General features: G+C 37.3%; 1 long non-coding RNA gene across 1 annotated transcript in view; it reads right to left on the bottom strand.

The window, feature by feature from the left end:
* Positions 1-25899, bottom strand: part of LOC134738358 (uncharacterized) — a 156140-nt gene extending 130241 nt beyond the window's left edge. Inside the window, exon 1 of the long non-coding RNA XR_010124047.1 lies at positions 25826-25899. This is a non-coding gene — a long non-coding RNA (uncharacterized LOC134738358). The remainder of the gene's footprint in view (positions 1-25825) is intronic.
* Positions 25900-27302: the final 1403 nt, after the last annotated feature.

The following is a 27302-nucleotide window of genomic DNA, read 5'->3' as shown; positions in this document are numbered from 1 at the left end:
ACATTAAGTGAAATAAGCCAGGCAATCAGAGAAAAATAGCATAAGATCTTATATGTAGAATGTAAAAAAGTTGAACTCATAGAAGTAGACAGTATAATGGTGGTTACCAAAGGCTGGGGGTGGGGAGTAGGGGGGAAGATATTGGTCAAAGGATACAAAATTTCAGTTAGACAGCAGGAATAAGTTCAAAAGATCTATTGTACAATATGATGACTATAGTTAATAACAAGGTATTGTATTCTTGAAAATTGCTTAGAGGGTAGCTTTTAAGTTTTCCCACCACACACGCACAAAAAATGTGTGATGTAATGCATATGTTAATTAGCTTGATTTAGTCATTTCACAACATATACATATTTCAAAATGATGTTGTACATAATAAATACATAGTTTTTATTTGTCAATTAAAACGTTTTTAAAAGAAACTAACAGGATCCCACCCCCTCCCCCAAAAATTGCTGATGCCATTAAATGAGATCATGCTACACGAAATCCGTAGTACAGTGCCTGGCATTTATGATTGCTAAGTAAATAAAAATAATTGTTATAATTGTAGGCATTCTTTTCAGAGACAATCACAAACTTCAGGTGCAAATGCAAGCTGGTTTTAATTTTTTGTTGTTGTTTGTTTGTTTTTGTTTCTTTGTTTGTTTTTGAGACTAAGTCTCACTCTGTCTCCCAGGCTGGAGTGCAGTGGTGCGATCTTGGCTCACTGCAACCTCTGCTTCTCAGGCTCAAGCAATTCTCTGCCTCAGCCTCCTGAGTAGCTGGGATTACAGGTGCCCACCACCATGCCCGGCTAATTTTTGTATTTTTAGTAGAGACGGGGTTTCACCATCTTGTCCAGGCTGGTCTTGAACTCCTGACCTCATGATCTGCCCACCTTGACCTCTCAAAGTGCTGGGATTACAGGCATGAGCCACCGGCTGCAAGCTGGTTTTTCTGTATACTTCACTCATGCGTGTCTATTGAACACCTACTATAGCTCCATGTAAGGCATTGGAAACACATATAGAACAGACATACTTCATGTCCTTGACATAACCAGGGAAACTTGAGGTTCCCTGGTAAGAACTGAAAAGGTTAGAGAAAAGTGTATGAATAGGAGAAAAGAGTTTCTGAAGTGGACAGTACCATCTAAGAAGAAATTGGAAGTAAAAGGCTGGGAAGAGGCAAAGAAAATTCAAGACCAGAGTCAAGAAAAGAGTATAGGCCGGGTGCACTGGCTCATGCCTGTAATCTCAACACTTTGAGAGGCAGAGACGGGTGGATCACCTGAGGTCAGGCGTTCAAGAACCAGCCTGGCCAACATGGTGAAACTCCATCTCTACAAAAACACAAAAATTAGCCACGCATGATGGTGGGTGCCTGTAATCCCAGATACTCAGGAGACTGAGGCAAGAGAATCACTTGAACCCGGAAGGCGGAGCTTGTAGTGAGCCGAGATCACACCATTGCACTCCAGCCTGGGTGACAGAGCAAGACTCCGTCTTGGAAAAAAAAGAAAAAGAAAAAGAAGGAAAAAAGTGTATAGAAAGATATCACAAAAAGATGAAAGGCAAAGAATAAGTCTCTTCCTATGTTGAATTTGGATACAATATTTCATCCTCCACAGAATAATGAGCATCCACAGATAATGACTCTGTAACAAGTAACCCTTACACAGTACTTACTACACACCAAGCAGTATTCAGCTGTTAATACTTTATACATATTAGTTCATATACTTTGCAGAACAACTTTTAAGATAGGTTCTTTTATTTCACTTTTACAAATGCATAAAAACTGGCTCACAGAAGTCAATAATTTGCCCAGTTATTCAACTAACAAATTGGTAGAGATAAGCTTTAAAACTAGGAATTCTGGCTCCACAGTCAATGTTTTTAAGCACTTTCAGATATGTTTAAGGTAACCCGCAATTAGATCCCGGAAAAAAAGGTATTTTCATGGCTGACACCCTTCCAAAAAATGTAGTCTAACGCGCTCAACCCAGCATGCTATTTTCCTAGAATATGTATACAAGTAGACTAATGGAATCTGTCCTTCCATGTTTTCTGATCGAACTTTTGCTTTGCTGTCAGAAAAGACTAAAATCAAATCATGGTTTTGAAGTGCTGAGGAGGAAATAAACAGATGTTGGGGCATGCCCAGGAGCAAGCACACTATTTCTGCTTTCCAGTGAGTGCTGAAATTCTGAGAAAGAGAGCTGAATTTGGAAAGTGAATGACTGACCATATCAATAATGTTTAAGTTGGGCATGGTGGCAGGTGCCTGTAGTCCCAGCTACTCGGGAGGCTGAGATGGGAAGATTGTGTGAGCCCAGAAGTTTGATTGAGTCCAGCCTGGGCAACACAGGGAGTCTCCATCTCTAAAATAATAAAATAATTATAATAATATGTAAAAAAAAAATAATGTGGTAGAATGGGATTTGGATTGCTGTCCCTCCCAGGGTGGGAACACTTCACTGAGTCAGAGAAGCAGGAGATTCCCAATGTCTTGCCAAACTATCTGAGTACTTGGCACAGTTCAATTATATACCCCAAAAAATCACAAATACAGAAAATGAAGTCAATAGTGATACTAAAAAACTTTTTGTGGGAGTACTTATTCTGTGTCAGGTGCAATTCCAAGTGCTTTCCAGGCAGTATCTCATTTAACTTTATAAGTCTGTGAGACAGATAGTAGTATTTTCATTTCATAAATGGAGAAACCAAGGCACAAAGGTCACACAGCTAATAAACATTTTGCAGAATTTGAACTCAAGTAGCCTGGCTTAGAGCCCATTGTTAGCCACGGCAACGTATTACATTCAGGTAAACATGTAATCTTGATTTCTAAATATCTTTTGGCTAGGTTGATATTTTTATACAACTTAGAACATTTCTCAGGCCTTATTAAGGCCTGAATCAAAAAACCCATGATCTTAACTGCAGAGGGGTTGATCTCCCTATTAACATTTATCTCCTATTAACTCGGGCCAGGCCTAAACTTTCAGGGTGATATATAATTTTAGCTTGGGTATAGATACAGGTATAAATGTTGATGCTAGTTCCTAGACTGACTGAGAAAGAAATAATTATATGAAATTTGAGTTGGTTACAGATGTGTCTTCACGTTTATTTAGATTCATTAAGTAGTGGTTTTCTTTTCATGTTGGGTAAATTTTGTTATTTTAAATGGCACAATAAGATAGCAAGTCCATTAAATACTTTTTTCTACCTACTAGAACAAAATTTGAATAGAACCTTCAACGTGAAAAACTAAAATCTTTTCACTAAAGTCGTATAATGGTTCACCACTAGATGGAGCAACTAAATTTTAAATTTTTTTGTTCACAGCAAACCTTTAAGCTTGTTTTGAATTTAGTCCTGATTTTAGGTCACTTATTTAACTGCTCCCTTTTCGTATTCTTTATCAGATGTTTAGAAGCATATTATAATCTCTAATACAGAAAATGTAATAAAAACAATGCTGCTATTAGTGCATTGAATGCTTGTAAACAGTTTTCTGAGACAAAAGGAACCTAAAAAAGATTGAGCATAGGCAAATAAAAGTTCAGGAATTAAAGCAAAATAAAAAATTTTAACTTAAATGAATTTTAACATGTTTAACAATGATATTCGCTGTTTTCCTGTCTGCAATCCACTATCTCACAATGTTACCCATCCAGGTAAACCGAGCAAAAAGACCTCTTACCTACCAGAACAAGTATCACGCAGTTTGTGAATATATAGCCTCGTGCATATATGATTTCATGCATGCACCAAACAATACAAGTCCTGGCTGAAAGACTCAGGATGATGTTTAATAGTGTGACACAAGAAACACAACAGTTTAGGCTTAGTGATTCCTGTGCAATTCAGAGAGTTTTTATAGACCATGTGTATTATTCTCTTTCCACTAAAAACCAAAGCAATCATTCATTCATTTAATAAGTATTTATTGAGAGGACTTCTATGTGCTGAGCCTCATAATCTCCAGTCACTTTCATCACAGAGAGAAAAGATATTGTCTCAGAATTAGTTCAAGGCTGATCATGCCCTGAAATTTGCAGCCTTGCATAGGTCTGCTGTGGACCAACAAGGAGGAAGGATAGCTAGGATTAATAACTGCTGAAGCTTGTGAAAATCAGGATGATGAAAGAAAAGAATCTAAACTGAACGAGGACAGAGATGTTACCTCTATCCTCTATTGACTAAAGTTGGCACCAGTTGCTGTACTTAGAACATTAGAAATCAACATGAGAACCACACAATATTATTTAAAATTTATTCTGAGCATCACTTGCTACTTGCAAGTTATATACTCGTATTTCAGGCCAAGCCATTTTCATCTTTTTGTCACTATTATAAAGACTTAAATTAAATACTACTTTGTACTTTGTATAACATTAAAATTATTTGTCTAGGCCCGGTGCGGTGGCTCACGCCTGTAATCCCAGTACTTTGGGAGGCCAAGGCGGGCGGATCATGAGGTCAGGAGATCGAGACCATCCTGGCTAACATGGTGAAACTCCGTCTCTACTAAAAATACAAAACCAAAATTAGCCGGGCGTGGCGGTGGGCGCCTGTAGTCCCAGCTACTCGGGAGACTGAGGCAGGAGAATGGCATGAACCCGGGAGGCGGAGCTTGCAGTGAGCAGAGATCGCGCCACTGCATTCCAGCCTGGGCGACAGAGTGAGACTCCCTCTCAAAAAAAAAAAAAAAAAATTTGTCTAGACTGATAATTGGGGTCAAGATTCTGTTAATCATAAAGACCGGGTCAGGTGAGCAGCACTTTAAAAAAAAAAAAAAGATTCCTCATTAAACCTTTTTCCTGCCTGAATAGGACAGCCACATTAATGCTCAAAAACTTTACTAATTAGGCTTTTTGGTTATGCACTCACAGACTATGCAATTTTATCTTATTTATTTTTAAAAATTAATTATTACTTTTTTCTTTCGAGAGAAGGTCTGTCTGTCACCCAGGCAGGAGTGCAGTGGCACAATCTTAGCTCACTGCAGACTCCAACTCCTGGCCTCAAGTGATCCTTCTACCTCAATCTCCTGAGTAGCTGTGACTACAGGTGCATGCCACCACACTCGGCTGAATTTTTATCTTATTTAGAGTTCGAAGGAGTTGATTGTCTGTTTCCCAAGTCCTTAGGAGATTTGAAATAGCAAGCGAGAAAGAGGATGACAATAACAGACGTTTATTGAGTACCTATTATTTTCAGGGCATGTTTCAAGCATTTTATTTCATTTAATCTTCCTGGCAACCTTATGACGTAGGTACTATTATTATCTGCCACTTCATACATGAGAAAACTGAAGAGCAGAAAGGTGAAGTAACTTTCCCACAGTTACATGGCTTTTATATGGCAGATCTGAGATTTCCACCCAAACAGCCTGGCTCCAGACTCACTATGAAAACCACTACCTATACTATGAAGAAAGACTGTTAACTGGCAGACTCATAGACAGCAGCAAGAAATGACCATTACTAACCTGACAGCAAGGAAGAGATGAAACATGAAGAACAGCTAAAGGAATTCAAAGTGCACAGCAACCTAGGGTCATTTTAAACACCAGTAAACTGCTCTTTAAATACATGTTTTTCCAGATTTTCCAGGACAATTCAGATTTTACATATTTCTATAACCCCTACAAGGACCCTCAAAAATTTCCCACTGTTTTTCTGTTTTCAACTTGGAAAATATAGTTACTCCTCAAAGCTTACTTGGCATGTAGGACAGTCTAGCAATGATTACAATGCAGCTCAGATACTGTGAGAGTCTATGTGTGAATCCAACTGTATCCTGGTAGGAAACATCATGGACTCCTAAGTTCTCTGAGAGTCATTTGTGTGCCCCCTCCTCCCCAAACTAGGGACCATGAGATAATAGCCCCGCTTTCTCCTAATGAGAGGCTGGAGTCTAAAGAGTACATGCAAATAGATAGCCTCCACTAAGGGGAAGGCTTACAGAGAAGATACCATAAATCTTGTTAAGATGGCAGGGCATGTGCCCCACCCGACCAGGAGAACTAGAGTTACTGGATTTGTGGGTATGCATAGCATACTAAGGAGTCAGTCCTCACAGACAGTAATGTGGCTTAGACCCGATCATATGTCTCAGATGAGGAAAGGTAAAAACTGTGAAAACACAGCCCCACTCCTATGAGACAAGCGGAAGCAAGAGAACATTGGTATACTACTATCTGGATCCACTGGGATCGACATCCTGAGCCAACTTTTCAGGGTGAGTCCCCCTTTCTCCTAAAACAGAAAAAGAACTAGAGAGCCTTTGGGGAGCTCTATAAACCCTCTAGAGAAAGACAAATACTTCAATATACAAATGATGCCAAGAGAGTGGGTTGGGTACATGCATGGGTCCAGGTTTTATGATCCCTAAAGCTAATATAATTTAGGAATACATTTTTTAAGAAAACACAAAACGATGAATACAAAAAATTAGGTTCAAAAATGAAAACTCATAGACAAGGAGAAAAGAAATCACAACAAATTACAAGTCTTGAAAAACTGACAGATACCACAAACATCCAGAAAAATAACATAATATTTTACTGATTAATTTTAAAACATAATCTGTAATGCTTTTCCCACATTTTAGGACCGTTATCAAATTTGGAAAATATTGAGCTTTTATCATAAATCAGCTGTAAGATTTCAGGAAAATTCAAGTTTTCTTAGCAAAGACTAAAGTAAAGAATTCTTTGAAGTCACAACACTCTAATCGTATTGCTGGGGTCTTAGAAGCAGCCCTGACAGGTGGTGAGCCTACAAACTTAAGCTTCAATAACTTCAAGATAAACCCACTTCTCTATGAGCAGACAACTTCCAATGCAGATTTGAGAACCAGTAGAAAACTCAGTAGTGAATATTTCTGTGTGGGCAATATAGCTGCCTACTGGAAGACTTCCACAGGTAGCCATTTGGAGACTTTGGGAATCACTTCACTTTTCAGCAAAGTAAGCCACACAGCATCAGCAGCAACTCAGGCTTTAGCTGGGTGTATAAATCTCTGCATCTCCAAAGTAAAAGTGGAATTGCATGAATTTGGACGATGTCCGTCAGTAGTGAGAGTGGCCTGAGTTGCTACAGAGTGCTATCCAGAGGGAAAGCATACACTCAAATGCAGAAGATGGGAAGAGTGCATCATCATTGATGGTTTTCAAAAATCACTACTTTACTTCATTTAGAAAAGACGTAGAAATATAGTGTTGTAATTGATGGTATTTAGGGGCTCTCCACCTGACAACAATGTTTAGGCTTTGAAATCAAGTAGACTTAGATTTCATCACCCAGTTTCAAAATTTATTATCTCATGCTAGTCTTGTTTCATCTGTACCCTCAAACCACACACAATCCCCTTCTCCTCCAGGCAATTTTAAAACAAACTCTAGACATCATTTACTGCTCAATCATAAGTATTTTAGACTGTATCTCGAAAAGAAAGGACTCTAGAAAATATTAACCATAATATCACTATCACACTTTTGAAATTAATACTAATTCTATAATATCAAGAAATGTGCAATTATATACTTTCTTCTAGTGATGCAAAAACTGAAAAAAAAAACACAAAAATCCTCCAATAAACTGACAAGTGAAAAATATTATGTTTAAATCTTAGTTTTGATGAGTATGTGACCATGGCAAATTCAAATAATCCTTCTGGACCTTGATTTACCCCTCAAAAATGAATAAAATGCCTGACCTACGTAGTTCTAATTCTCTCATCATTGTTTGCAAACAGCAGGTTACTTAATTTTTCTAAGCTTTCATATCTCAATATAAAATGAGAATAATAACTACCTTATAAAGTTGCTATGAATATTAAAGAAGATAAAACATGTGAAGTGCCCGGCATAAAAGTAGCACTCAAAAAAAAATTAGTCATCTTTTCTTTTGAATCCCAAACTTAACTTGAAACAATACTGCTACATGTAGTTGCATATAATCCATGCTCTGATTTTCTCCCTCATATATTTATGAGAACCTGTCAAAGTAAACAGCTCAGTTTGTGTGTAATCCAAGGATCAGAGAGATTTATTGACTTGCCCAAAGTGCACAGCTGTTGAATGGCTGAACAGAATTTGCATAGAAAGCTTCTTACTCCCCCTGTTCTTCTGAACCTGTGATATCCAAAGAAATTTCATGTGTGCTTAGAATATTCTGTTCAGAGACAGGGAGATATATAATCATCTTAAGAAAAAAATTCATTTAGGTTATCTTTAAATTTTTTTTGAAACTTGGAGAAAGTGAAACTACCTTAAGAATTATTTCTTGGGTGTTCAGTATGCCAGAAATTTCAGTTTTACTTTCTCTCCCAAAGAAAGCCATGTAAAGGTTTTTTTTAAAATTAACCATATTGAAGCTAAAATGTCCAATTTGTGATGTAAAGTTTAACCTTTTAAAGCCAAATGTTTATTGACCTTCAATAAATAATCACATTTAAAATCTGTCCATGAGAGTTTGCGATAATTTTTAAATACTAAACAAAAAGGGTCATATTTCTCATAAAATGAAATTAGAAAATATTACCTAGCACTGTAGCTTGACCAAATGCTAATTGCAATCAGTGTTCCTATTGTAACTTGGGTTGCAGGTGGTGTGATACTCTCCAAGCTTTCTTGATTTGGTGTATTCAGAACGCCAAAGTCACGAAGTGGCTGTGGCTTCCCAGCAGCAGGTTCTCCAGTAGGAGCCCAGGCTTTTCAGACTCTGGCATTCATTTCCTTAACTCACTCACTTTAAGGCCTTCTGGGTGAATGCTAGGTCTTTGTCAGCTACAAAATCTATTTTTAAAACTTTTTTTTATCTCAATGGTTTTGTATTTTTTTCCTTTGTATGAATCTCACATTTCCTCTTAAGACTGTTTCTAGGTATTTTATGTGGTTTGTTGCTACGTGGGTGAAATTCTCTTCCTTGAATTTTCTTACTGGTATTTGTTGGTATATAAGTAAATTTTCATGAGCCTAGGGTTTAATATTCCCTGTGAGACCTGTATGAGAAGATAGAAGTGATGCCCCCAAACATCTCCGGTCATGGGTAACCATTAACCAGAATGGTTGGGATTCAAAATGACTTTAGACAATTAGAGAAATGTTCAAAACAAAGGATATAGTACTGAGTGGTGGCAGGTATGACAGAAAACAACAACAACACAAATTATCAAAAAGAAAAGAATAATTAGCCGACCATGAGTGAGCATGAGGCACTGCACTTTTTTCTGACCGATAAAATTGAAATCTGGAGTATAAGGACCATCAAACAAGCTTCCTTGTGTTTTCAGTGCCAGTGAAACCTCTAATATGACACCCTCTAACTCTGACAACCACTACTTGAAGAGAAATATAGAGATCTTAGAACCTAAGTGATATGAACACTGTAAAAATGAGTATAAGGGTTTTTTTAAAAAAAAAAAAGATTAGAAGATGGACTTACACAAAAGATAAAGGAAATGTCCTTTAATGCCCAACATTGTCCATATACACTGACAGCAAAACAAGATGAAACAGCCTTAACCCACAACATGAAGTCATGCCGTCAAGGTCAGTGTTTTCAGACAGCAGGTTAATTAATCATTAAAACAAACTGACACATGAAGTTGTCAAATTTTCTGTTCTGGAAGTGTTATTAATTTTTTAATGTGCTACTGGATTCTAAGAATACGGACAACTTAAGTGATCTCAGGCTGTTTTTAAAGATCCTAGTGGCTAAGCTATTCACAGCTAAGAAAGTAAATCAGTCTCCTTAGTCCTGAATGCAAACAAAAGGACTTTATAGTGGCTGGGAAAAATCAGAACCTTTTTTTTTAAAGTGCTTAGTGGAAGAGGGACACAGGATGTTTACACCCAGCAACCTTCCAGGCCTAGTCTCTGGTGCCTGCTGTGCTTCATAAAGGATAGATAAGAAGCAACTTGGAAATAAGGTAGCATCTTGTAGGATCAAATACAAACGTATCTCTTAACTAGCCCAAAGAATAAGCAAGGAAGAGACTTTCAGCAGCTGAGAAATAAACCTTTAGGATTTTCAAATGGATGCTGGTATAGAGGGATAAATTAACTTAAAGAGATTTTTGGATCAAAGGACTTGCATTAAGATTAGTGTAATCACTTAAAGAAAATATTAAGAATGGGTTAGGAAAGACAAGAGCAGTGCCAAGGACTATAACAGAGCCTAAAGAATTATTCCCTGCTCCATTAAAAAAAAGAGTACATCTTTTCTTTTTAATGGTATATTCAGCATTGAGATGTTGCCCCTTGAACTGCCCGGGGTCAGTACTGAAAAGTGAAACCAGATCACAAATGGCCTTGTGTGCCATGCAAATGAATTGGACTTTATCTGGCAGGTAATGAGGAACTCTTAGGAGTGGCAAAATCTGATTTGCATTTTGAATTTATTTTCAATGGTAACGTGAAAGGTGGTCTACAGAAGGCTTGAGACTAGAGACAGGGAAGCCTTTTAGGAGGCATTTTAAAAGCCCAGAAGAGATGATAAATCTCTAAGGGAAGGCCTTATGGCAATGGCAATAAGGCTTATGAGAAAAAAACTAATCTGAGCAAGAGATGTTTGAGAAGTAGGTTCAACAACACGACTACATGTCTAATTAGATGAGAAACATAGACATGAGGACCATTCTGAGTTTTCTGGCTTGATTAGACAGGAGATTCATAGTATCATTAACTTAAGTAGATAATGTAGAAGTAAAAGCAGATTTCGGGAAAACAATAATAATGAGTTTAGTTGAAGATACATGCATAGGGTCTGAGCCAGAAATACTCAATGGTTCTTTAGAAACATTATGTTGTTAGGACAAAGAGTTGAGCAATATAGACACACATGTGTAGGTGATAACCGAATTAACAGGAGTTGATGAGTTGCCCCATGTGTGGAATACCCATTGCTAATCATTTCCCAACTCAATACACCTGAGTCCTACATCATAGTCTATTGATAAGTGTCGCAATATAGTCATTTTAAAGGGATGTGTCCTCAACCTTCTCACCTTCCAGTGTAAAGAAGCATATTAAGTGACAGAATCCCTGAGAATGGCAATACTTAAGACACTACTGTGTAAACTTGAGTGTATGAGAACCCCTAGTGAACTTGTTAAAGGGCAGGACGAGGTGGCTCATGCCTGTAATCCCAGCACTTCAGGAGGCTAAGGCATGAGGATCTCTTGAGGTCAGAAGTTCAAGACCAGCCTGGGCAGTATAGTGAGATCTCCATTTCTACAAGGGGTTAAAAAAAAGAAGATGCTTATGCCCATCCCCAAACACTAATTCAGTGGTCTGAGTGGGGCTCAGGAACCTGCATATTGAAAAATTAACTCCAGTTATTTCTTATAAACACAGAAGTTTGTGAAGTTCCTTGGAAGATCTAATTAAAAAGAAAAAATACAGTAGTCAGAATTTTGCATATGTGAATTTTGCCTTTAAAATGACCATGTGTTTAACTTGTGTCAGGTTATTTCTTTTGGTTTTAAAGTTCATGATATTAGTCAAAATCTATCAATTATTTTTCCTGGAAAAGTTTATAACAAGTAAATCTGTCTGCCTTGAGTCATACAGCGTATTTCCCTTTCCCTAGACTTAACAAAGAAGAAAATAATCTAAAGTGAAAATAAAACAAGTGGTGAAGAGCAATTGGTTTATGAAATTTGAAAGTGACTAATTTAAGTTTTTTTTTTTTTTTTGAGATGGAGTCTGGCTCTGTCGCCCAGGCTAGAGTGCAGTGGCCCAATCTCGGCTCACTGCAAGCTCCGCCTCCCGGGTTCACGCCATTCTCCTGCCTCAGCCTCCCGAGTAGCTGGGACTACAGGCGCCCACCACCACGCCCGGCTAATTTTTTTTGTATTTTTAGTAGAAACGGGGTTTCACCGTGGTCTCGATCTCCTGACCTTGTGACCCACCCACCTCGGCCTCCCAAAAGTGCTGGGATTACAGGCGTGAGCCACCACGCCCAGCCAAAAGTGACTAATTTAAAATTTTAGAGTCATTATGCTTAATGGACAGGGTCCTAGACTGAAATTCTGCATTAGTACTAACCTTGAGCTAGTCTTCTGACATTTCTAGGCCCTCATTTTCCCATTTATCTCAAGAGAGTCTTGAGCTGGAAAATTTTCTTAAGATTCTGGATAATATTGCATGTTAGATTGAGCCAAATGAAAATGATATTTAGCCATTTTTGACCTACAAAAAAATGGCAATTTCATATGGTTCAACATATCTAGGATGGAGCTGACCTATTTGGCGTGATCAGTCTGGGGCTCTATATCTTTCTACCTCACAATTGGCTTGTCTCATTTTTCTCCAACTACAATAGTCTTCCTCCATGGCCATAAACAGACCACACTCACTTTCCATCCTTCTGGCTCAGAAACTTGAAGGGACAATAACCCTTCTTACCGCTAAATTGAAAAATCCTCCAGAAGGACTAAAATTGGAATAGCTTGGAGTACTATTATGGGCTTGAAATGGTTCATGTTCATACTCCAGTGACCAGAAGGGTAGAATAGTATGAATGGCAGCATTTGGTCCCCTAAAGATGGTGTGGTGCTGACCAGACAAACCTATAGGTAGCCTCTACATCTCTGTATGTCTCTGGGTGGTAGTAATCTAAAATATACTTTACTCATAGAAAGGAAGCATTGTGACTAGACTAAACTAAACCAGAAGGAAGAAGATTTGGATTCAAAATCTTTGTGACTTGGAAAGTCATTTTCCTCTTTTAAATCTATTTTCTCATCTGAAAAATGTATTATAAATACCTCAGAGGGCTATTATAGTATTATATAAAATCATGTGTATGAAACTACTTTGGAATTTGTAAAGTACTACAGAAGTTAAGGAATCTTTCACTCAGTAAGCATCTATTGAGTGCCTACTGTGGGGCTGTAGACTTTATTAGGATTTGGAAATATAGAGATGAATATACAATGATGAATACAGTATGATATTTTCACCCTCTGTAACATCATATAGGATCTGGATAACATCTAGTGTAAAAATAAGCTCAGTGCATCTGAATTTTTTTAATCCTTAAAATAAACCAAATACTTAAGAATTGATTAAGAAGGTATACTTGTTTAACAAATGCCAGGATAGTCTATATATAATAGAACAGAGATATTTCTCAAAATCTGAGCGTAAAATCGAATCTCTAAAGCAAATCTTTCACTCATTTTACCTCTATCCTTTTCACAAGACTATATTTTATTCTGCTCACCTCCTCAACAAATGATTTCTTCCTAAGATTAACACTGACGGCCCTGTCAGTCTTCTTTCCTCAAAAGTGATCCTGTGGCTAATTCTCTATGGAATGTTTCTCATCCTTCTATACACACGTAACCCTGAATACAGCAATTCTTACCACAAGTCTCCCTCCCATGCTATCTCATCTCAATTTCCCAAACAAACCAATGTTGAACCTCATTCATGTTCGTTTTTATTTTTATATCTTTTATTATCTTGGCACAATTCTCTTATTAAATTACGTGGTCCTACCTGAGCTAATGCTTTGGGAAGGCGTTAATAAAACTGAGACTTGTCTACTATGAAATGACCTTGTAGTTCCCCAGCCATTCTGAGTCTAAAATTATCCCTTATCATTTGTGTCAGTCAAACTGATTTCTCTGATAGTGGTTAACATCTCTATCATCCTGACCCACATTCGCAAATATGACATTTTAAAATTTTTAACAAGATTAAACAACAAATTACAAGAGACTTTCAGGAATTTCTTGCAAAAAAAAAATACTTGCTTGCCTAGGCATACTAATTTACATGCCAATTACACATTTATTCAGTCTAAATTCGTTACATTATAGTAAGTTCCTGTCTCTGCCAGAACTGTATAAAATTCCCAGACCTGACCGGGGGCGGTGGCTCACGCTTGTAATCCCAGCACTGGGAGGCCGAGACGGGCGGATCACGAGGTCGAAACCACGGTGAAACCCCGTCTCTACCAAAAATACAAAAAATTAGCCGGGCGTGGTGGCGGGCGCCTGTCGTCCCAGCTAGTTGGAGAGGCTGAAGCAGGAGAACGGCGTGAACCAGGGAGGCGGAGCTTGCAGTGAGCCAAGATCGCGCCACTGCACTCCAACCCGGGCGACAGAGCCAGACTCCGTCTCAAAAAAAAAAAAAATTAATTAATTAATTAAAAAAAAAAAATCCCAGACCTGAGGCAAGCTTAGTGGTTGTAATGCCGTCACTTATTGCTGGTATTTTTACCTATTGCTTATAGTTTTGTCATGGGTTCCTAACCCACTCCTATTCAAATTCTTTGCCTGGATTTGTTTGTTCATTTTTTTCTTCAGCAACTATTTGCTGAAGGTCTACTATAAGCCAGGTCCTAGTCTTGGCTGGGTGAGTACAAAATTAATAAGGCACAGTCTTTGCCCTCAAGGCCCTACAAAGCAGTAGAGGAGATGGAGAACTAAACAGATAATTGCAATACAGGAGATGCAATAGATTATGGAAAGTATAGTTTTTGTCTGCCTCCTCCTAGTTCCTTCAGAAAATAATTCCCCTACTCAACTGGTCTGAAAGGCCAATCATACTAGTTCAGGGATGCTCATGTACCTGTCCCAGGCCAATCCAAGGACCCAGAACTTTTTAGCTAGAGGTATAAGGGAGGAGTATCCTGGTATTGCTTTAGGATCACAAGCTCCAAGTACGGAGCCTGAAGCATGAAGATGTTGTCACTATTCATGTGAAGAGCCAAATGAGAAGTTGCTGGTGGTACTTTTCCCACCACGTGGAAAGACTCTATTCAGAAGAGACAGAAGCTAGCATGCTAGGAGTAGCAGAGGCAAGTAAGACTTGAAAGACAGAAAGAGCCTTACTGATCCTTGGGTCTGGTATGCTGAAGCTACCACTTCCCTGGACTTATCAATTTTGTGTGGAGGTAGGTAGTCCTGGGTTGGTATTGTCCACAATCATCAGGGATCCAGGTTCTTTCTGTCTTTCCACTCTGCCATCCTTAGCACTGAATTCCATCCCATGTAGAAACTTCATTTCTGAGATAAAGCTTGTCTCAGTCTACTCAGGTTGCTATAAGAAAATATCATAAACTGGGTGCTCCCAAGCAAAAAATAATTAATTTCTCATAGTTCTGGAGGCTGGGAAGTTCAAGATCGGGGTGCCAGTAGGTTCAGTGTCTGGTGAAGGCCAATTTTCTGATTCATAAATGGCCCCCTCTCACTATGTTCTCACATGGTAGATGATATGATGGTTCTCTCTTGGGCTTCTTATAAGGGCACTAATCTTATTCATGAGGGGACTACTCTCATGACCTAATCACCTCCCAAAGGCCCCACCTTCTACTACCGTCACCTTGAGGGGTAGAATTTCAACATTGGAATTTGTCAGGGAGGGGAACAAAATTCAGGCCATAGCAGGGCTGGATCATGTTCTGGAGTCCCTATCATCCCTTAATATCTTCCAGACAGAGTTCAGTGTCAGTTGTCATTGATCCTCAAGCTTACAATGTTGTTTTTCTTATATCCTGCACTTCACTCATATACGTAAACCACTCACCTTATAGAGACTTTCCGAGTATGGTCTCTGATGAAAAGAAGGGGGACCTCTATTTAAACGTACCTTTGTGAGGACAAGTAAGAAGTCTAACCTCTCCTTTCTTGTAAAGCTTTTGAAAAAAATAAAAGTAAACTCACTTTTTTTGGCAATGTTCTCAACTCCATGGTCATAGGAAAATAGTATATTTACCTGTTGTGAAGAATATGAGGCATATCCTAAGTAACTTCTTCCTAGAAATAGATGTGCTTCTAATGTTTTCTAACAGTGCTCTTCTTTTTAAGAGAAGATTTAAGGTCATCCCAATGATGACATCATTCTCTCTCTCTCTCTCACACACACACATTCGTGAATGCTTTATAGAATGGGAGAAAAAAGGCTCAGAACTACAGATTCATTCAGATAATGTGAAGCCTCTTTAAGTATACTCAAGAATGTGTCACACATTTGAATTTCATCTTTTATGTGTAGCAACAGCAGATGTTGAAAGTATAACCCCAACGCAGACAGACATTGTGGTAAAGCTTTGAATGGGATAGGGAGTAGAGACTTATTGTCATCACTAAACATGCAAATGATTTCACCATTCATGTGAAGTGCTAAATGAGATTAATTTGTTGGTCAACTGGGGCCCTGTGTGAACTTAGTATGTATCAGTAGTCTCTTGGGAAAAGATGTTCCACCTTATGATTAGAAAGAGAAGACTGAGGTTAGGTTTAGGGGATTAGGAATTGTGGGTAGGAAGAGAGAATGATCTGTCTCTGAGATCATGGCTCAGTCCTCTGGTAATTCAGGAGTGAGCTTCAAACAAAGGCAATCTAAGGCGAACAGTGAATTACAAATCAGTTGTATTGCCAGAGAGGTAGTCTTTGCTATGAGATTTGTAGTGAACAGAAAAACAGAAGGAATCTAGACTAGTGTAGCTGCTAGCTCCAAATGACTGGAAAACAAGAAAACCAGCCATGAAAAAAAAATGCTGTAGAGAACTTACTGAAGAATTTGATGTTGTCAACAGTAAGCAGGTACCAGCAGCAGAAAATAGTGCAATTGATTTTGTAGGAATAGCTCATTCAAACATCCTAAGTGATTTGGGAGAATATTTAGTACATTATGAGCCTATGAAATATATTGTGGCAGTAGAAAAAATAAGGGATGGATGTAAGAAACATTAATAAAGTAATAAACAGATAAGACTTGCAATCAACAATGGGTGAGGTAAAAAAAAGAGAAGAGAGATAGGAGTCAAAAATCACTTATTTATTTTGGGTCTGGATAACTAGAAGAATGAAGATACTTTTCATAGAAATAAGGAAACTTGAAAAGGGAGACTTGTTTACAGGTGATGTATTCAGCTCTAAATAATTTGAGTTTGAGGTGAAAGTGAAATGTGTAAGTGGAAATATTCAGACTATTCAATGTGAGGTTGACGATAACAAGAGAGGTCAAGGATAGAATTCTAAATTTGGGAGTTAGTGGAAGCTGGAAGAGTAGATGAGATCACTGAGGGAGGTGCTGAAATTCAAAGACGTGTGAGGCTGTCTTTTCCTTTGTTTTTACTTATTAATCTTAAATATGTAGATGGAAGATATACAATTATTGCCTTGAACTGGTGATTATTTATTGCCTACAACTGAGACACAATGCACCCAGGGATACTTGGTTTGAATTTGAATTTCAGAATTAGATTAGTTCAATTAAGAAATTTAAATATACAGAGTGAGAATATTTGAAAACAGAAAGCTGCTCCTAACTTTGTCATAGTGTTATAAACTAAATCTGTGAGGTACATTAAAATTTAAGAGTGCCAGCCAATACTGAAAGAATATGTGGTCTTCACATAACATTTTTTTTCCTTAAATCTATTCACAGTATGTTTTTTAAAGAAGAATTTCAAGATCATTTCTGAATTTTCTGTTTTTTAAGTTAGACAAATGAGTTATGTCTTTTCACATATAGTGTTAAATGATCTAGGTACATTGTGTAATCCAAAATACCTATGCAAATTCTTAATTGTATAAAGAACATTATGCAAATGTTTAACTGAATAAGGAATAAGATGTCATTATTAATAATGACTTGTGAATGTAATTAGAAATGAGTAATTAGGAAAACACCACAGTAATAAAGGGTGTATTTCAAAAGTAGTACACTGAGGATATAAAAATATGCCTTTTATATATGTCCTTTACATGCCAGTAGAACATACATGTGCTGTTCCTACCTAAGCACATGATTTGAAGTGAAAAGGTAGGGATAAAAGGGTCATAATGATCTTCCAACTCCTTTGAGTAGTTTTAATATAAAATACTATATTCACTTTGGAAAAGTTTTTAGAAAAAAATTTTTGATATAAAGATTTTTATATATAAAATAGATACATTCTATCTATTACACAGATTTGAATAGACTGGGGATCAAGTAAAATTTAATTCTATTTTGTTAATTTTGTTCTGCCTCAACCTATTAATCAATGGATTTCAGAGTTCATAGTTGCATAAGTGAGTGTTGGCATTGAGAGAACATAGACTCTAGAGCCAGGCAATTTTGAGTTCTGGTTCTGCCTCCTGCATCTGTGAAGCCATGGGCAGTTCACTTAACCCTGCTAAGTCTCGGTTTCCTCACCTATAAAAGATAAGTACTAATAGTACTTACTTCATAGGGTCGTTGGGAGGATAAACTATAAAGCATTTAGAACAGTATTTGGCATAAATGTTTACTATATTATTATTATTGACATAAGAAACGTATTTGACCCATGTAAACACACACACACACACACATGCAACACATACAAGTTATCTTTTGTCATATGTAATGGTTGGGCCAAATAAGTATACTGATCAAGGCAAATAGGTAGACAGAATCATTACTTTGGTCTCAAGCAGTTGAACTTAGAGCTGGTATAGGCTCCTCTGGAAAGAGGTAAAATTGAATGTGTTTTATTTAACTTCTAAATTCTACTGTTGTTTCTTTCTCCTTATCTCTTTGTTCTTTACTGTTTTACTGTTTGTGGTCTCATTAAACAGATGCCAATACAGGGAAACAGAAATATACAAAGAAGTGTAATAGGTAAAAATAATAACAGTAGAATTGTAGGGGCAATTTGACCTAAAGCTAGAGCTCAAATCTTAATACTCTTGACTGCCTGCCTGAAATGAAAATAAAAATTTTTCTGTACTTTGGCTTATCATATTTTATTTTCTGTACCTTGGCTGATTCACAAGACAATTCAAATTAAGAAACAAATGGGACTCTAACTCACTCCCTTGATATTTAAGAAAATTGCATTTGGATTACATGTAAACAAATTGACAATTGCTGGACAGAGATTTGAAGTCATCCAATTAATCTAATACATACTTATATCTGCAAATTATTTCTCTTATTTTCAATTGCTAAATGTAAAACTCAGCTATTCTATTTTCAAAGTTGATAGTGGAGAGCTCTCTGTATCCATGAATTTCCTATCTTTGAATTCAACCAACACCAGATTGAACACATTTAAAAAATGGATGGTTGCATATGTACTGAACAAGTACAGACATTTTTACTTGTCATTATTCCCTAAACAGTACAGTATGACAATTATTTACACAGCATTTACCTTTTATTAGGTATTCTAAGTAATCCAGAGATAATTTAAAATATACAGAGTAGGGTATATGCAAATACTATGCCATTTTACACAAGGGATTTGAGCATCTGTGGATTTGGATACGAGGGGGTGATCCTGAAAACAATCACTCACGGACAACTGTATATAGATTTGACAAAAGGGAGAATTTTAAGACTGTAACTGATAAGGAAGATATGGATTATTGAGGGAGGATATTAAAGTTAGAATTGTTTTGGGGGGATGAGTTAGGTTCAAAACACACAAAAATTACAGATTTCAGAAGTATATGGAGATACAGAGATAGAGAAAAAAAAAATCCAAACCATAAAAAGAGTGGATGCTGTAGCTTGTGGAATATTACCCTTATTCACCAATCTGTTCAAAGTAATTTCTAACCACATGGGATAGAGAAGGAGGTAAGTAGAGGAGAGCAGGAGAAAAAAATGATGGTATGCTGAAAAACATAGTTTGCCAATTATAGATGTAACTATGATTTGTTTACAAGCTATATCTATCCAAAAGACCAGGTCAATATCACACCAAGTGTAGAGGGAATGAATATACAGAAAATCTTCACCATTACACCTCAAATCTCCGCCAGGAATGTCCTGACTTTCATCCATTAATACTGCCTTAGGCAAAGGATGCCCCATCAACACTGCATACCGAACAAATCAAATCTAACACTTTGAGTAAGCTTTTTATTTTCATAAAAGCCTTTATAGCTTCTGGCCTCATTTACCTTTCAAATAAAAACAAATGAGTTGAGTTTATCATTATAACTAAGAAATTTAAATTCTTTCAGCATTTAAGTAATAGGAGAAGGCCCAAATTGAGATCAACTTTCAGCATGGTACCTACGGTGAGTAAAACAGGTACTAATGAAAAATGATTAATTCAGAGCTGCCACAACTAAACTGTTAGCCTACATCATGAATCAGTTGGAAGAGAAAAATGCATTTGAAGGTTAATGGTTTTAGAAAGATAGTTCAAAAGTGAAAAAACTAAGTTAATGTAAAATGTCTTAAATAACAGGCTACAAAAAATTATTTGCTTTATTATTATTCTATTACTATACTACTCACATAATGCCAAACCAAGAGGTTGAAATATAAGAAAATCTGGCTAATCAACAGTTATTTTAAACAAACATAAGTGAATTTAACATTGTACAGTTATACCCACATGATTTCTACATGGTGAGTTTTGACATATTAGTCATAGCCTAAATAATATCTTTAAAAATAACTGACTTGAAATAAGAATGAGGATTTACTTTTCCTTATTTTGATAAACCTCTGTGTCCATTTTCCTTTATCTTTATTCATATATTGATAAATATATTATAAATAGTGAATTTCAAATTTAAACATGGTTTGATCAGTATCAAAGATTATAGTACAGTTGATTAATGTAACATATTTTATTAACTCAGTACAAAAAATATTTTTGGAATGTTGACCTCGTCAAGATGGCATGCATTTTTTAGGCAAATAATTACTCCAAATACAGAGTCTATCAGCATGAGAAAACAGTGAAAAAATGATGTTAATAATATAGGTAAGATATATTTATGAAGAATTTATGGTGAGACAAACATAACCCAGAATAAATCTAAAAGCAAGTCCTATTCTTTTGGGTAAAAGCCCTTATAATATGTTTATACCTACAATAGGTGATATAATATCATTATATCTACAATACTTCAGATTTAATACAAACAACTTATAAGGTTGATCATTTTCATTGTTTTAATATAGTCGATAGTTCTTAGCTTTCCATTCTTAGCTCATAAGAAAATAGGAAGTATCTTTCTCTGAAGCAAGTGAACTCATGAGAAAAGTCTTGAATACTTCCCTGTAGCCCCAATTTCAAGTCACAGATTAAGTGTCCACATTGTTTGCAACTAAGTCACAGCTAAATGGCTTCAGAAATGTTTAGTAGATCGCTTTATAGCAGGATAACACAGTTTGAACCACAGTTTCTTTAATACATCTTGCTGGGAGCTTATTTCATTCAAATGATGAAGGCAGCTGAAGCATGATATTTGAATCAGCCACATTTTGCTCTAACAAAGGAGAATTTTAGGATGCTCTAGTTGTGATAGGCAACAAAGTAAAGCAATTGAAATGTGGATCTTATATTTTATACAATTCAGACTGCTTTCATATGTGCGTGTGGTGATAAGGTACTTTAAAAATAAAATTTCATTTGGCAAGAGGCTTACAGTTAAACTGTAAAAGCAATACACAGATCATGTGAATTACCAGCATATAAAAATAAATATGCAAATGACTGTAATACTCTTCCAAAATAGCATCTTTAATAGGAAACCCTTCATAAGAATCTTTATAAAGTGACATATTTTAAAATCGCTTTTATATTTTATAAGTACTTATAACTAGCAGTTCTTATTTTTAATTAGAAAATACACATATTTTCAGCCACACTTGAATAAGTGGTATGTATGCACATAAAGAATGGGTACATATATACACTTCTATTATACATTTTAAAAATCATCAAACAAGTTCTTATCCAGCACTTTCTACTCATATTAAACTTTATATATTACTGGATGCTGTGGAGGTTACAGAAGTAATATATATTGTTTTCACTCAAGAAGCTCAAAATCTACATGGGAAACACAGGAGTGAATATAATTGGGTCCTAATGTGTGTATGCAGGTATAACCCCAGAAAATTTTAGATACTCCATAGATTTTGTCAAATGAGTGAATGAATTGTAAAAGCTAAATTAGGTTTTTTTTTTTTTTTAGATGGATTCTCAGCCTATCTTCCAGGCTGGAGTGCAGTGGTGTGATCTCAGCTCCCTGCAACCTCTGCCTCCCAGGTTCAAGTGATTCTCCTGGCTCAGCCTCCTGAGTAGCTGGGACTACAGGTGCGTGCCACCATGCCGGCTAATTTTTTTTTTTTTTTTTTTTGTGTGTGTTTTTAATAGAGACAGGGTTTCACCATGTTGGCCAGGCTGGTCTCAAACTCCTGACTTCAGGTGATCTGCCTGCTTCGCCATCCTAAAGTGCTGGTATTACAGGTGTGAGCCACCCCTCCCGGCCAAGCTAAAATGTTTTTAATCACTCACTTTAGATAGTTTAAATATTTCAAAAAATTCTATCAATGGAAAGTTTGAGAAGAGGGCCTATTTAAATATCTGACTTGGAATGTATATTCTAGTTAAATATTGCCATGTATATCTATTATTCTGTCCCCCCTACCCCCAACCAAACCAACCAAACAACCATTTTATTATGCTCACAAATTCTATGGTTTGGGAGTTTGTACAGGGCATAGTGGGGATTGTCTCTTTCCATGATGTCTAGGGCCTCAAATAGGATGCTTCCAACAGCTGGAAGCAACTTGAACTGATGGGGGCTGGAAGAGCTGAGAATGGAAGATCTCTTACCAAGAGGGAAACAGGTCTTTACTCTCCTGTCTGGTGACCAGGCTGGGATGATTTAAAGGCTAGGCTCAGGTGGGACTATCAACCACAACACCTACATATATGGCTTCTCCATGAAGCTTTGACTTCTTACAGAATGGTGGCTGGGTTCTGAGAAGGTTCAAGCTAGGAGGGAGTTTTCTAAGAATTTATGGTCTTTTTTTTTTTTATAACTGATACATACAATACATTTGCTCTGAAGCTCACATTTTAAAGCCTGAGAAGTAGAATGCTTTACCAATGGCAAAAATCACTGACTAAAATACCTATGAAGTGGATACTGTGAATTGTCCATCAAAATCCACCCTGTCCCTGTTCTTTAGGAAGAGTTGTAGCAAGGTCCATAACTACACAGTTAGAGATGACATTTCTCAGCCTCATTTGAAGCTAGGTGTGGCCACGTGACTACATTCTCAGAATGGAATATGAACAGAAATGTGTGATTTTGAGACTGGGTCTCAAGACATGGATATATGATCCTCCATGCTCCTTTTTCTTTCGCATGAGGTAGATCATGGAGTTCCTTGACCCAGCTTCAACCATGCAGCTGAGAATAATACCATGGTGAATGATAATAAGTTAGAAAGTGCACAGCAACAAGATAGAAAAAACCTGGGTTCCTGGTACAGTCTGTGTGTGTGAGAAATAAGCAAATTTCAGTGTTCTTTAAGCCATAGTGTTTTGGGTCCTCTCTGATAGAAAAGTTTAGCTTTACTCCAATTCAGATAGTACATACACATGATTGAATGATAGCTGGATGCTGAAGAAATGATGGTAGGGAAAGCAAGCTCCCTGTTGTCCATCTCCCCCAACCAAACCCTTTAAAATGTTTGGTATGGTCAATATTTTTCTATCTATTGACTTTTATTGCTATTTTAAGTTGCAGAAGATGTTTCTAATGAAGGAAGCACTAGTAGTAAAATGGTCATGTTTATCATGTAAATTTTTTCATACTTATATTCCTTTTCCATTTTGACATGGCCAGCCAAATTTTCCCACACATAACACCAACATTTCACTTGAAAGGCCAAGAAGCTTGTACTTCAGCCCATAGATCTTCAGAAGCTTGTATTTTGGCACCACAGATCTTAAACTCTGGAAGCACAGAGAACACATTCTCATATTTACAAGTAGAAAAATATTACTATTCCAGAATCATCAGAGGCAGCCTTATAGATTAGAGCAGCAGCTCTCAAGGTGTGATCTGAGGACCCCTAAGAAACCTTTTCAGAAGGTCTCTAAGGTTAAACCTATTTTCATAATAATATTTAGATGTCGACAGTCGGGAGCGGAGGCTCACGCCTGTAATCCCAGCACTTTGGAAGGCTGAGTCAGGCAGATCACCTGAGGTCAGTTCAAGACCAGCCTGGCCAACATGGTGAAACCCCGTCTCTACTAAAAATACAAAAAATTAGCCAGACGTGGTGGCGCACGCGTCCAGTAATGAGGAAAACTGTTTTCCTCATTACAGCCAGAGTGACTTGTTTAAAATGAAAAATTTATTTCCATTACTGCTATGATAAACATCAAAATCTTTTTTAAATTTTATTTTTTGAGAGAGGGTCTTGCTGTGTTGCCACACAGCAAGCTACTCGGGAGGCTGAAGCAGGAGAATCACTTGAACCCGGGAGGCAGAGGTTGCAGTGAGCCAAGATTGCACCACTGCACTCCAGCCTGGGCGACAGAGCGAGACTCTCTCTCAAAAAAAAAAAATAAATAAAAATTAAGCTATCACTTGCGTTTTTCACTTGTATTCTCCCATAGGGGTAGGGTGGAATTTTTCAGAGGTTGTGTGACATAGAATGAGGCCATCACTCTGATGGCTAATGAAATGTGAGCTGGTATATTCCGGTTTTTCAAATTCTTCAGTTTTAACTTCAAATACAGTGAACATCACAATATACAGCCCACATAAAAACTCTTTAGGGTCTTCAGTAATTTTCAAAGAGTATAAAGAGATCCTTAGTGTCTTTGTTTGGGCTACTGTAACAAACCATACGGAATGGCTTACGAGTAAAACAAATTTATTTCAGACAGTTCCGGATCTAGAAGTCTGAGATCAGGGTGCAGCATGGTCAGGTTCTGGTGAGGGCCCTATTCCAGGTTGTAGACTGCTGACTTCTCATTGCATCTGCACATGGCAGAAAGAGAGCAAGAGAGCTCTCTGGAAACTCTTTTTTATAAGGGCACTAATCTCATCCATTCGGTCTTCACCCTCATGACCTAATTACTTCCCAAAGGCCCCCACCTCCTAATATTATCACATTGGAGGTTAGAATTTCAATATATGAATTTGTAGAGGACAATATTCAATATGTAACACTGAGGGTAAGAATAAAAAGTTCAACTTCTCAATAGTGATTAAAGCACACTTTCTTTTCATTACTTCAAATACATACAACTCAAGCAGTTAACATTCATTCAGTTGATTATGTACCAAGTTAGAAAAAATGGTATTTTCTGGTACCCCTTTCAAAAGAACAGTTTATATTTTGAAGATATGTCCAAATAATCTTATTTGGGATAACAGCTGAGAATCAGAAAAACCTGAGTATGATCAAACTGTAGCAGGGAAAGGAGCAGGATTTGCTTGTTAATGTATTGAGGGTGGAAAAAGAGCAATAGACCCAACATTGGGGTGAAAGGCATCAGATCCTGTCGTGTGATCCCTCTTAAATGTTTGGTACAAAGTTAATGAATTCATGAAACGCTTGAAGACAGAGGGTTTTTGTAGTTAAAAGTTACGGGCTGGGCTTCTGATCCCTATCAATATAGGCATAGTCAAAGAAAAAAGGTGATAGAGGAGTGTTGTGGGAATACATGTGGAGGGAGAGAGAAGCAGGAAAGTAGTTGTGAATAACCTTTCAGGGTCCAAAAATTGGACTAGGAGAAAAGAGGCTCTTGACTTTAGAGGCTACGAAACTGGGCCTTCAAGGCAAGCTTACCTAATTTTCTGAGGGCCATGGAGTCCCTAGCTAACAACCTAAATTTCTGTAATACATACAGAATTGCACATACATATACACACACAAATATCTGCTATGTAAGAGATACTATACTAGGCTATCTAAGACACATGGGCCTTTTCTAGCGACTTAAAGTTTAGTGTGAGAGCAAGACTGTATCCAATGATACAAAAAATTGCCCAAACAGATGTATGAACAAAGTACTATGGGAAGGTTCATATGAGATCTAATATGTACTCACTGTTTATAATTTGTACATTTGCTGGTGTCAGGATCCTTTGGGAACAATAAGCAAAATGGGTAGAGATGGAGTCATTGGAAGAAGAGATAACACCAGTTAAACTGTGTTGCTGGTCCTAGTTACTTGTATCCTGTAGGCAGAACTGTGGTGTCATGCTTTCTGATGGTTATCTCCTTGGCTTAATAGCCTAGTTATGGCTGTTTGCTTAAACACACATACGCACACGCACACGCAAGCTTAAGCAGGAAGGGAAATTTATGAGGAGAACACAAGGAACCCAAGAACAAAGAATAGAGTAGCTGGACTTCCTGGAAGACTGGAGTCAGCTACTATTAAGACATCGAGAACCAAACCTGCTATATTTCCTCTGTCATCCTGGGACCACATATTCTCTCATCTCTGCTCCTCTTTGAACATGACTAGATTCTCCTATGAAATCTATTGGCTTCTCTCTATTTCTACTGCCATGACCTGACTTTAAAGTACTACCCACCCTTTTTTTGCCTGGAAAACTAAAATGGTCCCCTAATTTTTCTCCCCAAATCAACTCTTGGCCATTTCAAAACTGTTTTCCTCATTGCAGGCAGAGTGACTTGTTTAAAGTGAAAAATTTATTCAATGGTATTTCCATTACTGCTATGATAAACATCAAAATCCTTTTTAAATTTTATTTTTTGAAAGAGGGTCTTGCTGTGTTGACAAGACTGGTCTGTAACTCCAAGCCTCAAACGATCCTCCTCCCTTAGCCTCCTGAGTTGCTGGGATTACAGGAACAAGCCACCCTGCCTGGCTTTCAAAATCTTAAACATGGAACTGGATTACTATTCACCCACATTCAGTACCCTTCATTGTAGTACCGCTGTCTGTGCCCCCTTGTTGTTCTCAGGTATGGCAAATGTTTGGCTGATGAAAAGAGAAAAAAATGTGAACCTACACTTTAAGAACCATGCTTTACCACTTTTCCTTCTGCCATGACAATGACAATGTTAGATTGCTCAGTCAGCCTCAGTCCAGAGTGAAGATGTCACGGAGCAGAGCCATGTTAAGCATGTAGGATGGAAAGTAAATAAACCTTCCTGTAGACCACTGACAAGCTTTTGGAGTATTTTGTTACTCAGCATAATCTAGCCTATCCTGATACATATGGTCTACACACTCTTACTTATTCCATCTCTTTGCTATAGCCTACTTAGCCTTACAGTAATTACAATAAAGTTTCCCCCTCCCACATTAGAACTATTTATCTATGTTATTCTTTCTCCCTGGAAGGCTCTTTACACCTTTTTCCCCCCAAGTTAACATTTACACACTTATGAGAACTCAGCTTAAGTGTGAAGTACTTAGGAAAAGATTGTCTGCCCTATGTTTAAAGTACTATGAATTTACCTTATCATTATACCTGTTTTACCAAACTACAAGTTCCATGACAAAAGTGATCAGGTATGCTTTGGTAACCATTATATTCCCAGTGACAGGA

Source organism: Pongo pygmaeus, chromosome 1 (genome assembly GCF_028885625.2).
Source record: "Pongo pygmaeus isolate AG05252 chromosome 1, NHGRI_mPonPyg2-v2.0_pri, whole genome shotgun sequence".
Lineage (NCBI taxonomy): Eukaryota > Metazoa > Chordata > Mammalia > Primates > Hominidae > Pongo > Pongo pygmaeus.
Note: the sequence above shows the minus strand (reverse complement) of the source record. Positions and strands in the feature narration are given on the sequence as shown.